This window comes from Hippoglossus stenolepis, chromosome 3 (assembly GCF_022539355.2).
Source record: "Hippoglossus stenolepis isolate QCI-W04-F060 chromosome 3, HSTE1.2, whole genome shotgun sequence".
Lineage (NCBI taxonomy): Eukaryota > Metazoa > Chordata > Actinopteri > Pleuronectiformes > Pleuronectidae > Hippoglossus > Hippoglossus stenolepis.
In genome coordinates this window covers 13331301-13349779 of record NC_061485.1, presented here as the reverse complement: position 1 = coordinate 13349779, position 18479 = coordinate 13331301, and the positions used below count along the sequence as shown (strand labels likewise).

At 40.3% G+C, this 18479-nt stretch overlaps 1 protein-coding gene across 1 annotated transcript in view; it reads left to right on the top strand.

The window, feature by feature from the left end:
• The window catches only part of LOC118104566 (guanine nucleotide-binding protein G(i) subunit alpha-2), a 36875-nt gene that overhangs the window by 5017 nt on the left and 13379 nt on the right, over positions 1–18479 (top strand). The window lies entirely within an intron of this gene.

Sequence of the window (18479 nt, the reverse complement as noted above, 5' to 3'; positions counted from 1 at the left end):
AAGTATTGGATTGTTAAAATAAGTTGGGATCAGTAACTGTAGGTGCATCCATCCCTTAACAAAAACAATCTATGCTGACCTTTGTGTATTGGGGTTTCCGGAGGAGGAAATCAGCTTGTCTAGCTTCTGCATGCTCATATTACTGAGTGTATAGCAGTGGAAACAATATTCTGCAGAACAATCACCGACTTAAGTGCAGAAAGAAATTTCATCCCTCACAAAACTGCACAATGATCTTTTTGCCCCGAGTAGTGAATGTGGAGATGTTGCAGTTTAGTCCTGGATTACTATCAGTCACTGTACAGAAGCAATATGTGATCATAAATATCATTTCATACAAAATTGTTTCTTAAATTAAGGTGTAAAATATATCCAAGTTCATTTTAAATGTTACAATAATGTAATTTGAGCAGGTGCAGAGCCAAACTGTGGTTATATTTAGCTACTGTAGTTATTATCTTCACTGACGTCTAGTTACTATGATGTCATTAAAGTTAATCAAAGGGGAATTTTACATTTAAAAGTATCTTAACAAACAGGAAGGATACTGGCCTTTCTTAGAACCAGTTTCACAGAGAATATACTTCCCCCCCCCCTCCCTAAAGCCTCGTAAAATCTGCCTGAACTGCAGCTCATCTCTAATTCCCCACCCCGAGCAGACGATGATAATAATAGTGCTTCACAGACATGACTCCCTTCTTGTGACAGGGAGGAGGACTCAGGGTGAGACTGTCCATCCAGAGACGACAACCTCACAACTAGCCACAGTGTGAGAGAATCCACTTATTTACTGTGAGTCACGTCTCTGGTGAATACCACTAAGATGCATTTGCACTTATTTGCTGAACTAGCACGAAATATATCCTTGCTGCAGCCACAGCTAAGGTGCCAGATCTACATTTTGTAGCTAACCCTTTACACATGGTGATAGCATAGAGTTTTTCCTTTTTTTGGTAGGAGCATAGAGAAGTGAATATCAGAGGTGATTTAAGTTTTTTTCTTATTGAGGCTGTTTGGCTCAGGGTGTCAGTAGACTAATGAGCATGGGGTAGGGTCCATCTTCCTGGTCTTGTGTGTGTGTGTCTCTGTGTGTGTGTGTGTGTGTGAGCCTTATTTTGGATATGTGAATGACCAAATAAGTGTCTATATGAAGTGGTGTGTACATGTGTCTGTTTTGGTTGTTACAGGCCTATAGAGGGAAGTGGGTTCTGAATATTTCCTGAGGCATGATGGTGGTTGATGAGATCCTGTAAGAGTGTTAACTTTGGTATTTGTGGAAGGGAGAGTGCGGCTCGGATTCTTGCTCACATGTTTACAGTACATGTGGAAATCCATCAGCCTCCCAAAGACATTTGGGAGGATAATGAAAAGAACATTTTTCCAATTTACAGTTTTATTGTTCCATTTTGAAAATGAATGAAAGACTGTTGCATATAGAGCCATTTAGATTGGTGTATATTTTACATTAGATATTACATTTGTTTGCCCCTGCTGACCTTGGGTCTTTGGAGCCTGTAACTCCCAGCATGCATTAGGTTAAAGCCAGGAAATATCCCTGGGCAGTCTACAGATAATTGGCTGTGGTTCAAGTCCACACCATGCACCAAACCTAAGCAGGCTTTCTGTAAGTTATGTGCACCGGTCTCAACCAATATGCATACTTCCATTTGTTATTGTCCAGTAATGAAAAATAATTGTGTAACTTCGTATCCTAGTAAAAAACAATGCAATGCAATTCATGGCGTAGAATATTTGTTGTATAATCATACTGGAGCGTGTGTTTAGAAAGATGTTGATAATGAAAATCTCTTTTTTTGAAATGTTGCCCATGGTGCAGTTTCTTCAGAGGTTTGCTGTTTTCTACCTATTAATTGTACAGTGCTGGATTGTGTTTATAAGAGAGCCAGAATCAGGATCTCGCCCTCAGGTCTTTTTACGTGACTTTGAAGTAATTTACAAAATGTTCCACATTTTCGGTTGCTGCAGTAAGAGGGGATGTATTTGCTGACTTTGTGATAGCTGCATTCCTTGAAGTTTTAGTAGATATTTTTAGTTTTAGTTTAATTAAATTACTGGTTTATCACGTCTCACAAAAGCATATGCAAAACACCAGTCGGCTCCAAAGTCCAGTCTCCGACCTCGTCCATGTTTGGTGCAGATGACAAACCTGATCCTTCCCTCTCTTTCATTTTCCTATCATATTTCCAATATTAGCCCCATTCATTATTTAGGCCTCTTTTTTTCTATTCCTCCTCCTTTCTTTTCACACCTCAACATCTCCTGCACAGTAGGTGGAGAGAGCAAAATGGCCTCAGCGAGCAAGTCTCACACTCATCACCGCAGTACCTGTGTCATCATCAATCCATTCACATTAGTCACACTTAATCTGATTAAAGGCTGAGAGTGACAATGAGGCAAAGGATGAGAAAAAGAGTTAATCGAGAGAATAAAAGAGAAAAATGAACAAGACCGAATCAAATTTTATTATTTAAGATTCGCTTTTATAATTTAGTCTCATTAAAGATATTTTGACAGCACTGATGAATAAATCAACAATTTCAAACGTCTAAGCTTGATCCAGGCTGTTTTCAGACAGACATGTAAATCTGCACAAACTTTCCTATACCAGGTATGTTGGTCTGGAGGAAGACGAGTGACTGGGCTAATATATTACCATCATCGATCAGGCACACGCTCCTAATATGCTCCATGATATCATTAAGGTAGAAACCTAATATGTCAAATTCCCATTTTCTGCAGCAGCAGACTCAAATGAAAAGTGGTGGATCTTAGTCAAGTCACATTCATTTATACAGCACAACAGAATTTGGCCCAAAGTTCTTTACGATCCCAGCAAATGAAGAGCAAATACGATCATAGATCAAAAGCACAACTAGTGCGATGATAGAATCAAAATAAATCAAATGCTGAACGGATTAAAATGCAGTTTAAAACATCAAAACTAGATGAAATAGAATACAATCAAATGAAAATACAATCACATTGTCTGGGTCTTTGCAGAGAGCAACCCAAATCAAAGATTTACTCATAGTGAGAAAAATCCCTGTTGAAATAAGCTGCTAAAGTTTTCACTCTCTTGTTAAAATAAAAACGTTTTAATAATGTATCTTTATGTAAATCCTATCGTAGAGGAATTTAAAGAAATAAAACATATACAAATTTACCATTTTGAAAATATACTTACATATTAATGTTAATTATTATTACAGTAACAATTGTATTATTAAAATTGCCCTGAAGTGAGGATTACGTCAATTTCAATCTCTGCACTGGTCTGGGGACAGGGACAAAAACTGTCTGATGCAAAGTCATGCAAAGGTCTTAACCAACACTCCCCTGTCAGCAGTTTGGAGAAGCAATCAGTCTCCATTACCTGCATCACTGCAGTATGAAAGATCACTCATTGATTTGGCTCCTAGTTGATTACTGCCATAGCTGTCAACCCCTCCACATACATCCATACCTTCATAAATTCATACAGTTTGATCACTTACATATCCGAGCACATATCCGAGAACACAACATATATTTGTTGTACGGGGAGTTATAGGGTGGAGATAATGAAGCCAGGTTTGAATTCAGGTTAATGATTATAAGTCATAATCACAGTTTATTTTTTAGCTTCACATGTTTACTTTACATACTAAACTAGACCGAACTTGTTCAAGATGTAAGGAAACCCCTCAAAATTCCCCTTTTAAAATCAGAACAAACCAGGATCATGAAGAACCCCTGTTGAGGGCTCTATCTTTGAGGGCTCACTATGGGTCAATTAAAAGACAAATGATAAGCAGGTTCTTGAGATGAAATTTGCCTGTCACATATGAAGACAAAGGAGGAGATTGTCCGAGTCAGACACGTTCACAGCATCAGGAAAATGTCTGAAACATTCAGATGAGGGGTGGCATCTGGGTAGAGCAGGAGGCAGGACATGACGTACAGTATGTGGCCGCATCCTTCGGAGGCTGCATTTGAAGGCCGATTGCATCACAGCAGCACAACTAGACCGTCCCAATTCAAAGGCTCCTCTAAATGCGGCCAACAAATGTGTCCTTACATCCCCGAGCAACAGAGGATCCACCAGGTGGATTCATCCTGGTCCAACATATCCCATGATTCTTTGCACTTCTGTGATTAACTGTTTTTCAAAGAGGTAAGGGCGGCAAAAAGCGAGGCAAAAACCTCAGAATGTTTTTTCAACCGGAGAACTTTTGCGTCCATAGCTCTGTTGCTTGGTGACGGCCATAAGGGCGAGACAAGCTGGGGATGCAACGTGAAGACCAGACAGATTTTGGTCTATGTGGCCCATGAAGGATGCAGCCAACATCGGCTGCGTAGACCCTCCGAAGGATGCAGCCCCTGAATTGAGACGCAGGAATGGACTCACTCTGACATACTTTTATTTTGAAGCTGGCAGGAAAAACTCTGGAGAATGTCAGGAGCAACTGACGTCTTTAAGAGTCAGTGGTATAGCTTCTACATTAGTTTCCAGGATGGTAACACAATAATGAGACAGCTGAAGATGTGACATGTGCTGTAGGAGCAGCACCTACATTTCCAGGAGCAGCACTGTACTTGTGAGTTCGTGTCATCAGCAGAAACACCGGTAGCACCTTCATCTCGGAGCCACTGTGCTGGTGATATTTCTGGTTTAAGACACAATCTGTTAACTTGACTACATTTATTCTGAACCAGTGGATAAACTGGATTTCTCTCTTGTCTTGTTTTAAGAATTATACGTTTGTGCATTTGCTTTAGAGAGACCTCAGACAGGGAACGTGTCATTATGGGTATATTGAGGACACTGAGTCTTTGGTGATTGAAGTTGAAATAGTTTGGCTTAGCAGACAAAGATAAACCATTCTAGTCCACTCTGCCTGGTTGCCATGGTTACGAGATGCACTTAATACATTTTTAAATCCCTTTTTCAATCTGCAGAAACCGCAGAAACCAAAATACTTCATCTTATTGTGATTTACATCACATATAAATGTGAAAGAAGCTGATACTTACTGCTGAAAATATAAAAAAAGTTAAGAGGAAACAGTAATATCTTGGCTTCTGTCAAAACAAATTAAAATAAAGGTTTTTGTAGCTGGACTTGAGAGAAATGAAAAGACCAAATTACAAAATTACTTCTCACCTGAAGAGAACGTCAGCTGTTTTCCTAGTGATTTAAAGTTACATTTTACCAAGTAGAAAACGATTAATCCCACAGCTCCTACCTCTGAATGTGTTTCTCTCTTTTGAATATTATAAAGATAAAAATGAGGAGTGAAAGTGACGGTCAGGCCTGTGTGAATTGCAAATGTCAAATATAAAAATAGTGGAACATCCTTACTTGTCGCTCTCTCTCTGTCTCTCTCTCTCTCATGATAGATATAAAAATAAAACCGCCATTGCACTTCGTTGCTCTAATTATTGAATAGTTCACGTGGCACCTGATGTGGTTGGACTCAGTATGAATAAATGTGCTATTAATTTGGCTCCAACTCAAAACTGGCCACTGCAAAACATGTGAATGTCACTCAACCCGAGATGGAAGTGTAAGTATCGAAAAATATGTTATTCATTTCCTCTGTTATTTATTTTCTTATTGTCTTTTACTCTTGTCGTTTAGTGAAGTCAGACTTAACACTAATCCTTAACAATAGTCCTCAGATGAGATTTAATACACACTGCATCAGGGACAAGTTATAGGTGATAAAGTCAAAGTAATACAGCACCAGTACAGCCCCCATGCTGCCTGAATAAATCAAGTTAATATTAGCATACTGATAGCCTCAATTTCTCACTGTATGGAATGTGTCTCATCATTTTTCACAGCATGAGAGAGATGTGAAAATTAAGTGGTGACAAGATGTGCTGAGTGAATAAATTAAACAAACTGGATGTCTTGTAAAACTTGTACAGTAGATTTGAATAGAAGAATATCAATCAGCATGATGGTGTCAGGTTTCTTTTTGTATCCCCTGTGTAAGATAAACAAGAAGCTACCGTCAGCAGCAGGTTAGCTTAGCACAGTAACTGGAATAGATAATCTCTTTCCCTCTGCTTTTACGCTCTGCTAATATATCGGGTTGCTGGTGGAACAGAAACAGGTATAGGAGTTGTATCGATCTTCTCATCTAACTCGTGGCAAGAAAGTGAACAAGCCGAAAGCAGCAGACTGAAGAAAGCATTAGTCAATGAATCCTTTAGTCAATCATTAATTTATGACTATTTTAGGGATTAGATAATGAAGAACTGGAAAATGTCATACAGGAATATAAAGTGGTTACAGCTCCTTTTAATGTGTGGATATCCTCCATTTTCCTGCTGTATTATAATTTCTACATCATCAAACTAAAAAGGCCTAGTTATTAAGGAGTGTGGCACGTAAACATGTTTAATATTTTTTACTTATGCTTAAAATGCCACGTGGTAATCTTAAAAAAAATCTTTGAATCCAATATTATTTAAAGCATCTTTTTTGTCACTGTCTAGGTACAATGAAATTTAGTGTGGGCAGCAAGCCTTTATGGCTAATTAGGTAACGCATACGGATTACGACTATATATTAAAGGATAAACCGTGAAATAGAAGCTACAGGATTATTTGAATAGGATAGAAAAATGTGTATAGGCTACAAGGAATTGAATTGGAGGTAATCATTGTGGTCATGTTGCTAAGTGACATTATCTTGAGCTTCCTGTGACTTGCAGTGTTTTGTATACTCCATTATTCCTTGTTTTTATTGGACACATTCATGCAATGAATCATGGCTGTCGACTTCGAAAGTGGAAAGATAAATCACAGTGTAAATAGATCATTAGTAGAACAGTGTTTGTGAATGTGACACGTGCAATAAATAAAGAAGAAAATTCCCACTATATTTCCAATAAAACTGACAAAACCCAACAAGGGGATATGATCTGCACAGTTTATGACTGTGTACAATTTGGTGAATAGAATAAAACCCCAGATTAAAATGATTTAAAATGACGTATCTTGACAATTCAAGAGAATATTATAAATCTTGGTGCAGACCGTATATATTTCAAATTTAAATTGCCTCCTGGTTTTTAACATGTTCTTTAAAAGATCATTTATCTGACTAATCAAAACAAAAAAATATGAGGCAATCTGAACACAACCAGTTACACAGATCTCGTACTTGTACATAGTAGTTAAATGTTTATGCTTAACCTTGTTCTGCTTTGTTGTCCTTGTTTTTTTAGTTTATTTGTATAGCTCTGTACGTTGAGAGCAACGGAAAAACCGGAGTCAAATTCCTTGTGTGTGTACGCATACATGGCCAATAAAGCTGATTCTGATTCTATGTGCTGCTAAATTGAGTAATCCGTCCTTCCTCAACCTGACAATCTGGTGCGTCTGCAGAATGCTGATGGTTTTATGGGGAGGCTCAAACACTGCAGCAACTGCACAGCTCTCCTGATGTCTCATCGGATTGCTGGTGTGTGAGTGTGTGTGTTAGTGCACAGAGTATAAGATGACATGCAGAAACACAGGGAGGTGGGAGAGTAAGTAGAGTCACTGCCAGGCAAATACCAGCTGAGATGCTCTGATATGTGAGGAATCATTTTCCCGGCACCCTGGATTGATTAGAGGAGAACAAACGAGCGGGGGAGGTCTCATGTCTCATCCTCTTTACCGCTGTGTTTCATGCCGACACACTGTATTCAGTGTCCTTAATTTATGACATGTGTTTGTTCTTTCGTGAGCACAGGGGTGCTCACGATCCGAGGACCAGCATGTTTGCAGCTTCTGTTTCCACACAGCGAATAACCAGTTCCAGTTTTCACCATGTGGAGCTGCCAGATTTCATTAAGAGATGAGTTAGCTCTTATTAGGACAAATTTGATCAGCGAAGACAACAAGACCTTATGAATTTACATTCTATTAGTCAGATGAGGCTACATGTCACAGTGTGTAAGTACGCATCATCACTTGATTACATCACAGAGTACGTTTGTGCGCTGAAGGTAGACGCGTCACACAAGACGGACTATTGCAAGGATTTTGCCTTAAATATGAGCAGAAGGTGACGATCTGGTCTGAAACATGTTTGAAAACAAAAGGATGGACCGGATAGTTTGAAGAAAAACCTGACCCACACCGCCTCCTTCCACCAAGTTTCATGGTAATCCATCCAGTAGTTTTTGTGTAATCCTGCTAACATACTAACAAATGCACATGAAAACATAACCTCCTCGTCAGACGTTTCTATTATTCAATATCTTATTATTAAACCACTGGACAGCAGCTCAGCTCATCTTCTTGATAAAATCCCAACAGCAGCATCGATTCCCTGTTTCCTCCAAAATGTTGAACAAGGTGCACATCAGTTTTTCTGCTTCTCTGAGGAGCTTCCCCATGTCAAGTGTTGTTATCGGTGATCGATACGCATTCACTTGATTGGTGTAATTAATATGGACTCTTGCGAGTTTAAGGGCGTATTGATTGTGTTCTAAATGAGCCAGCTGATTGGTGTGTGTGTTCTGCTTGAAATCAACCACACACTGCAGAGAGGGCAATCAGCTCCTCTGACACTTCTCCTGTTTTTAGTAATTTTCTGGCGTCAAGTTGGGGAAAAATCTTATTTCAGAACATTATTCCTATTGAATAGTGAACATGAAAACATTCTGTGGACATGTCAAAGTAGTGCAGCACTAGTGCAGCACACATGCTGTGTGAACTGAGGTTTCTCTAAGTGAATCAGGATTAATAACATGCTGATGGCCTTAACACGTCATGTGTCTCTTTATTTTCACAGCGTGAGAACGATATGCAAACGATGCTGTACAGCGAGGTTAAACGATTCGCTGAGTGAATAAATGAAACACACTGCAGACCAACTATGGTTCTACAACATTCTTCTTATAAGCTCTTCATCAAGGTCTTATAAGGAGGAACCCTGAATTATTACCATACTTTCAGCATTGTATCCTCCCATGGTTGTAAATGTCTCTATCTTGACGAGTGGAACAAACATAAATTAGTATGAAGGAAACACGTAACAGTCCATGATAAAACATATAAAATAAAAACTACTTTTTCACATGCAAAAATGATTTAAGGTTGTTGATTTAAGCCAGCTATCAATTTGATATTCTTTTGCATTGAAGCAATAAACTGAGTTATGGCAGTTGTGTAGTTTTTTGGTAAGATCCTCATTGAAAAGCAAATCAACAAGAAAACAACTAATTTGTAACACTTGTCTCAAAGGAATAAATCTATGATGCATTGTGGGAGGTAAATACGTTCAACTTTCTCTGAAGTGTATATCTCCTTCTCTCCATTTGACTTTGGAACTGCCACAAGTGCTAAAGAATTTGATCTCTTCTAACCAGGTCACACTTTCTAAAGCTTAAAATATAATAATATCTTATGAACTCCGAATAATCAGTGCAGCAGAGATAAAAAAAAATGTGCGAGTCCATTTTTTCCTGCAGCTCTGATATCACTGAAATTTCAAAGAATAAATGCACAATGATAGTTTTTAATATATTACCACATATAAGAACCAGGGCACTGTTACCTTTATAACCTCATAATGTTAAATCAGTGTGAAAAACCTTCCACAAAGATCTACTGTTGGCAGAGAGACATCTTTACTGGAAATGACAAAGTACTTCGGACCTCGTATCCCTGGGATGTCTTACACTGTACGAGCCACAGCTCTTGACACCATGAAGTCACTTTCTTAAAATGTCAGGGGTGGATGGATCGTTAGATTTTAGACACAGAGACGGTCTCTCATCACTGCATGGCACAGCTGTGAAAGAAATGGATTAGATCAAAAATGGCGTCCTGTGGCACATCATGTGCCCTGTCTGGTGAAGAAGAGGAGGAGGAGAAGTTGCCTATGGAGACTGGAAAGGGATATGAACCAAGGTCAAGGGCAGCGGTGGTGACAAATACCCCCAGAGGCATTAACTTAAAACAGGATGATGGATGGTGCTGAGGGCTGCACCGAGGACTAAAAGCATTAACAGTAAAGAATTGCTTCCCTCTGTTTTTAAATGAAGTGTGTCTCCTCCTGAGTTCAGAGCTCTACCTCAGGCGGCAGTGATTAATTCTGTTGCATACGTACAGTGGGTGCATGTCATGTTACTGCCCTTCTGTTTATCTGGAGATCTCAATCTTTTTTTTTCTCTCTCAGAATTTGCTTCCTCTTCTCTTCTACCTGATCCTTTTTTCTCAACAAGCTTCCCCCTGTTTATTGTCCCTCTGCTTTGCTCTTCTTGGTACGAGCTGCAGCTACAGATGTGAATCTTGTGATGTAGGCATCAGATAAGCTGTCTCTTTCTTTGTGTATGACACATAATGTTCTGCTTGATGTGATTCGTCGATTTATCATCTAGATTTTTTTTATTGTTCAACAGCAATTTTCAAATACAGACTTGTGGAATACAATGTTTTCTATATCAAACATCCCAGGCTCATAAATGTGTTGATGTTTCTTGTGAACACATCAAACATTTAACACATTAAAGCATTAAAACACAGTCACGATTGGCTGTACAGTCAGAGTGCAGTAAGCACCGTGAAGCAGTGAAGCTCCACTGCGCCCTGCAAGGCTGATGACCTACTTTTCCACTCCAGGCGACAACACCTACTGTATCCAGTCATGTAAAATTCCTCACTCTCATTGTGAAACAGGCTGAGGTGGTGGAGGTGGGCGGCAGGATGCCTCACTGGCTGAAACACCTGTGCTGCTGACGCTGGTTTGTACACCGGCACCCACTAGAATCTGCATGTACAGTTGTACTAATGGAGCTCCTTGTTCTGCGTTCCCTCGGAAAAGTGGTGGAGAGGCTGCGTGAAATAACTCAAGGACGGCTGCTGTGTGCAGGTCAATAAAAGGAAGATGGAGAGTAGCCTGATTTCAGACCTGGTGAATAAAGAGGAGGTTGTTAAAGCTTGCTGATGGAGGGCAATGTACTAGAACCAAGTGCGTTGTTAAGAAACAGCTCCACTTATAGACGAGTGTCTTGCTCTGTGCACACACTTAGATTCTCATAACCTCTATCCACTTCAGTAGAATGAGGTTCTTCAGACATGCACATGAGAGTCTGAACAACTGCATGTACTTTGTCCTCACTCACGCCACCTTCAGGCAAAACATTTGATTAAACCTTCACTCGTTTATTTTTGGGCCATTTTGGAAGCATCGCAACAAGCTGTAAAAACAACATTGATATATACATACACCTTATATATATCTGCCTGTTTCATTTGGAGTCATATTTCTGTTCTCCTGAAAAATGTTTTCAATATGTACTTTTATATTTGAGCTCTGTTTTTGGTCTCCACCAACTACAGAAGGAACTATTAGTCTCTTTAGCTGCATAGTGCTCCGGTCTGTTAACCAGTCAGTCGCTGACTTTGCCTGCCTGTCGTTTTAGTGTTAACCATCTTTTTCACCAATAACAATGATGAGAATAAACCTTAAGAGTCGTTCTCTGTGGGTCCATCACTACCATCAGCACCAATCATATTAATCATTGTAATTTGATTTGTTGTTCATGTAAAAATATTGATTAGGCAGGAAGGAGCAGCAGATACCAGACAAAGGACTCTGTAAAATGTAGACATGGTATATTTTGGGTGCAGAGTAAACTGAGATAAAGTCGATGGGAAGAGCCACACACACACACACACACACACACACACACACACACACACACACACACACACACACACACACACACACACACACACACACACACACACACACACACACACACACACACACACACACACACACACACACACACACACACACACACACACACAGAGAGAGGGAGGTCCAGTTTCATTGGTCTGTTCCATTTTGGAAGTTGTGTAATTGTGTTAATGTTCAGTCGCCGTTCTAAACCTGCCTGTGCGGAATGGGCTGTTTGCCTGGTGATGTGGTTGCAGCTTTCTTTCTTTAAAAGTGACCTCAGCTGCTGCTGCTACAGACCGACTGCCGCACTCAGTCCACAGAACCCTGCAGCTGCTGTATCACTGCTGCACAAAGAGCTGTTCACCTGTTTATGCAAAGTTCAGTGAAGCTAGACTCAGTACGCAGAACCCCGGACAGGGGACATTTTTCAGAATTTACTTGTTAAATCTAAATTTTTTCACCTTTCTCACTTCACCCTTTGACACCTCAGAAGTAAAAAAATAGATGTTGCTCGAACAGATCTACATTGATCAGATACTGTACGTCTACATTCATTGTGGGTCAGGAAGAAAAAACAATTACAGATATATTTACTCATAGAATAACATCACGTCTGCTTGTGTCTGTCGGCCCCCTCAGTGGCTTGCGACATGGCTTTAAATAGCATCAGCATCATTGTTGTGTATTCTGCTCAGTGTCATCAACGCCCAGAGGAGATTAACCTTTAAATGGCTGTAAAAGCTCGTTGGATGTGAGCAGTCGTGACACCGACGGGTGGGGACGGCGAGTCAGGATGAGAGCGAAGGCGGATTCGGCTCCCAGCCAGGCCAGTGAATCATTCTCCCATTGCAGCCGCTAAGACAATAGATGGCCTATGACGCCGGCATATGCTGGGATGTGTTACAGGTCTCTACAGGAGAAATGCCATGGCAGTGGGCTGTGTGACACAGAGATGAGAAACACAGTGTTCGGGATTGTGTGCCTCCCGAGGACGCTCTCGTGTCGTGCTGAAATAGCAGAGGGAATTTTTTGATGTCGCTTGTTTTTAGAAAATTCATATTTGTGTGTTTGTCATTTCAAAAATCCTCTGCTGAGTCTTTTCTCCTCTTCAGCAGTAAATATGTGCAGAATCGTAGCGATGCTGGTGGTGTCACCTGTCAGTACAGATGGATGCATTGGTAGGATTTAATACAAACATTCATGGTTCATCAGCCCTAGTTTTTCCTCTAGCTACACCATAAGGTTGACGGTTTTGTTTTTAGTGAAACATTGAATTGACATATGATTTGGTACAAACATTCCGAGATAGAAGTTGAATCCTTCTAATACCTTTTGATCTTTTGACTTCGTGTGGCACCGTCAGGGGGTCAAAGTTATATCCAGTGAAAAATCTCTAATTTGACTCAGAGCGATATTCATGATTCCAGGAGAATGAATCCAGATGACTTTTATCCAATCGGCTTTCACTTTGCACCACCACATTTCAATTAATTGTTTTAAGAACTATTGGATGGATTGCCATTAAAGTCAGTACCCACATTTATGCCCACCTCAGGAGGAAGTGTAATAGCCAGTGAATTTTAGCCGAGCACTTTTATCGACGGCACCTCATCGCTGCTGCAGCTCCATCCCCGGATCGCTACTTCACAGACTCTGTGCATGATAGCAGTGTTCGTATCTGGGATTATTTTGGTTTCATTTCTGGATAGTGAGAGGAAAAGGAGGTGCTTTCTTCATCTTTAGATACAACAGTCAATGAAACAGACATATATGTCCATGACTTTTCCTCTAGTGCCACCATGAGATTGATGCTGTTAAGTGAAATTTCTTAACAGCCATAAACTTTAGTCCAGACACTATGTCCCCTTGGTTCGGTTAATTGGTGACTCTTAATTGACCATAGGTGTGAATGGTTGTTTGTCTCTGTGTGTTGGCCCTGCGATACGCTGGTGACCTGTCCAGGATGCACCACGCCTCTCACCTCCTTAATGAATCGACTTCTTCCCCTTATTTGTCTTCTATTATCAGGCCAAAGTTTATCATTTGATGTAGGCTTATAACCAGACACCTGTAAAGCTAACGCTAACCCCATCAGCTTTAATTTATTAGTTCAGTGGTAAGTAGCAAATGTAAGCTAATGTTGAACCTAGACTGTGAATCTGAAAGCGTGGATCTGGAGAATCTTTACTCCCCCTTCTTAGACACATCTCAGGATCAAAAGCACAAAACTTAAAGTGCTACACTTAGTTTGTTTGAAGTGCCATAATAACAGAAGGGTTTGGGGAAGTCATTATAGGTTAATAAGTGGGTCATGGTCTTCACTGAAGTGAGAGTTTAAGAGTCCTACACTCTGCCGTCCTGTTACTCAGATCTGCTGTTGCATGTAGTTAACTCGTGTTTTAACTAATTGCCGATGTGCTGACAGTGAAGTGATGCGGAAAGCAAGAACAAAACGAATGGTTGCCTGCCGATGTTCCCTCTGCACTGCAGCACTTGAATTCTGCTCACTCCTACACATATTCTACACACTGAATATTAAGCCTCCATCACAGATTCCATTTCAAACTCTGTATTTATCTGCAAACTGCTATTAAAATTCATGATCGCGTTAGTCTTCATCGCACTATTTTTCTCCTCACCAGTACCCACATCACTGACACATTTTTTGGCGTTTATTTAAATAAATGTTGGTCTGTCTCTCCTCAGTGTCACTGGGGTTAAGTGGTGCGGTGACAGCTTTTGCAAAGGGAATCTGTGCCTGATGAGCTACACCGGTAGCAACACTTTTCACCTTCTCCCTGTTGTACCGTCTCTTCTCAGGAAGTTCATGATGTGACTAATCTTGGCCTCAAGCTCATAATTACAGCAAATGAATCAAATCCAGTAGGAAGGCAAGTGTCCCTGATATATTACGAGTATCTTTTTCCGTTCAGAACCCAACAGAGGAACAGTTCTAAGTTCTTGTCCAATGGCTGACCTGGGGAGGATGTAGACGAGTCCTCTGTCACATACCAGCCATTTCTTTTACCTGAAGACAAGTAGCTGCACAGGGTGATAAAAGAGGCGTAAAGGTGGTTTGTATAGTTGCTGCAGGTTGAAACATTTCATATTATTATGTCTAACCTAACTTTTTATAGAATGTGCATTTGAAAGTTACAAAAAGAAAAAATGTAATGGCACGAAGAATACATCTTCAAATTACTACAAATAACTCTTCAAACCAGATATTATTTATGAAGTAAAATGCAACAAATATTCATATAAAAGAAGCTGACAAAATAAATGATTTACATTTTTCCATGACGAAAAACGTTTTTCTTCCTTCTTTGCATTTTTTTCTAACTTTGCATGTCAGTTGATATAACGTATTTGAACTGCTGTAACAAAACCCTGCATGGAAGTGATGATTGCTATCATTGTTTTATGGCCTGGCTCAGGTTTAACTCTTTGAAAAACAAATACACACACAGAATCAATGCCATATTTTATTATCTTGATAGTCATACCTAAAAAAGAACACAGATAAGAACACACAAGAATTACTTCCTTTAAAAGGCTGTTAAAGTGCAGCCACAGTTTATAAAGATAAAACCTATTAAGTAGAACCACCCCTCTGCATACAATACATGTCGCATGTCGCATGTTTTACCTGGGTAACTTTCCAGTAAGCAATATTGCCAAATTGCTGATATTTTAGCAAGCTCCGGTTAACGCTAGACTACCGGAAATCACGTCGGCGCTCTAGTGGCAGAATAGCACAACAGCTCTTTGGTAGATAGGCAGTTTTATCTGGGTGCAGCTAATCTACTTTAAAGACGTGGTATCAGATTGATGCATAGATTCGCGTACTCGCCGCTGCCCAACTCAGCATTTATGTCAGTATCAGAAGCATTCGAGTATCGGGGTGTAGATGAGGGTGGCGTGGTTGATGGACTCCATGCTTGTGTGTTTGCTGAGATCAGGATGTCTCACCAGACCATGAATGGACTTTGTGTCATCAGCAGTGCGACTGCAGCCAAGTTGTCATCACTCTGAGAGGGCCTGTGAGAGTATGGGATGTTTTGAGAGAAACGGTTCTTTTTCCTGCAGCCCGGCCAGTTTTGATGCTCATGTTACAAATCATGTTGTTATCTTTGCTGTGTGTACTGGCGCTCCATGAAAACCAACAGGGGAGCAGCTATGAATAGTTGTGGTTGAAGAAACAGAAAGAGGGGGTGGCACCGTCTCCTTGTTGCCAGAAAATGATTCTGGTTCTCTGCAGTAAAAAGAAAGGGCCTGTCTGCTCTGCCAGCCCAGCACACAGTGGGGTCTTTGTGATTCTGATCAGTCCTTATTACTGCTTCAACTCACAGCGCCTCATGTACGATGGATACATCTGCTCATCTACAATATACTGCGCATTAATCTGTAATAGCAGAACTAGTTTCTACCTGCTGAGTTCACGGATATACAAACTGTAGATACCTGAGCTCCACATGAGACAGTTGTTGAAATCAATTATGCATCCAGTCATTTTATTGGCAAATAAACACTGTGTTGATATCATCAGCTCTGTGCAGATTGATTAATCATGTGCAGAAGCACTTTGTCCCCTGATGATTAAGCATGGTTTGTACTGCCAGTGATGTTTGTACCTGAATTAATGATGAGACAGTTGTTTGGTGGTGTCTCATTGGGATAAATTAACGTTCTGTTTGTGAATAATTTGATTTGTAACACTGTTTACCAACTTTAGGACTTGAATCACATTTCCCATATTAGATTCCAAATACGTGCATCATTTTCATATTATCACCAAGCTAGTTATTTACAGTCGAGTGCAGTGTGTAGTATCTCTGTGTATTTTCCCCTGAAATCTTAAATGATCAGTTGCACCCACTAGATAAATAAAAACCAATATGTTTTACAGAGCACTGTTTTGTCTGCTGTGGGCGGCTGTGGCTCAGGGGGTAGAGCGGTCGTCCTCTAACCAGAAGGTCGGCGGTGCGATCCTAGTCTTCCCTATCTGAATGCCGAAGTATCCTTGGGCAAGATTCTGAACCCCCAATTGCCCCTTATAGAGAAAAAAGTGCTGCCCATACATGCACTGTATAAATGGGTGAATGGCAATTGTAAAGTGCTTTGAGTGCTCATCAAGACTAGAAAAGCTCAATATAAATACAGACTAAGAGATTGGATGGTCTGTTACTGTCAAATCCAAAGGCAACTCTAAAGTTGTCCAACACCAGCACTGGCCACTTCTCCTAAAAACACCTTGAGCGTGAAGAATGAGGATGCCCTTTTTTCGCTGCTGTTCACACGTGTTCACCTCCCTTTGGGCTTGAAATATTAATGGATGAGTGTTGTTCTAGAGTGAGGAAGGTGACCTTCATGCCTGTGTGAGTCCACAGAGAGACACATATTCCACTTTCCACCACCTGCAGTACCTTTTATTCTAAAACAGAACATTTTACATTTGAACTAAGCACCTATAAATCTAATGTTGTATTTATATCGTCTGTTCACATGTCCAGATGGAAGTGTGAACATTGTACTAGAACATTTTTAGCATGTGATATTATGCATACCTCCAACAGTTCATTCAAATTCAATCAAGCTGCATCAAATTGCTCACAGTCATACCTGTCAAGCGGTGAAAACATCAAAACAACATATCTCGTATTAAACAAAGCGGAAAAAACAAATCTGCCTCCCGGATCTGCACCAAAATTTCTTGGTGCAGAAATCCCTGAGACATCCCTCCTCCAAGTTTGGTGGTAATCCATCCAGAAGTTTTTGGGTAATACAAAGACCGACAAACAAACACTGAAATCCAGCAGGAAAACATGAGTGACGGCTCTTATGATGGCGAACATAGCCTCAGACGTCTCTTTTACCCCCCTCCCTGTACTGTGGGTTCCTCTCTCAGAAAGTGCTGGACGTGTGTGAATATGATGAATGTTGACAGCGTGGGATGGGCGGCGGCACGGGGGGGGGTGTGACAGTCCCACTCGCTCTGTCGGCTCCAGGCAAGGCTAATGTTTTTTGGCAAGGCTGGGTCAGGTGGCATGATGGGACAGTGCATGGTGGCAGGGTCCAAGCAGCACAACAGACGTGTCAAACACTCAAACTTATTCACTGCAACAAGATGACAACTGTGTCCGAGCACAGCTCGCCGTATTTATTATTGTCAGGTTTATTGACTAACAAGCAGAAAACGGTTTTGTGCATTGTGGGTATGACGACTTTGCTGTATGGTACTTTTTTTTTTTTTGCTTGGCTGTCTCAGAACTAATGCTCTTAATTTTTAATCCTTAATGGATCTTTAATTATTTATTTTGAATCTACATAACCCAGACATTTCTTGGTCTTACATGTGTCTTGAGTTTACAGTTAACAAATCACATTCTGCTTTCTGACTGCACATATTTTTTTCTATTTGCCACAATTTTACAGATCACGTCATTTATTTCTAAAATCATTGATTTCCTACCTGAAGTGTCTGCAAGGTGATTTTTCAGAGGGGAGTGAAGTGAATGGCAACCAGTAGCTGTCTCGAGAGTGAGGAATATTAAAATTTATATTTATTAGAATTAAAACATCAGAGCCAAGTTTAAATCATCTTTTGTCAATATATGTACCATGAGTCGAGAACAATTGCCATCATTGTAGCATTAAATAATCACGAGGCATGAAATAACCGGTTTTCCATGCACCCTTCCTCTGCCAGAAAAACAAACTGAAATTAATCGGGGGAGTTCTTCATGCATATCTGTACATAATGTCCTCAAAATGGAAACATAAA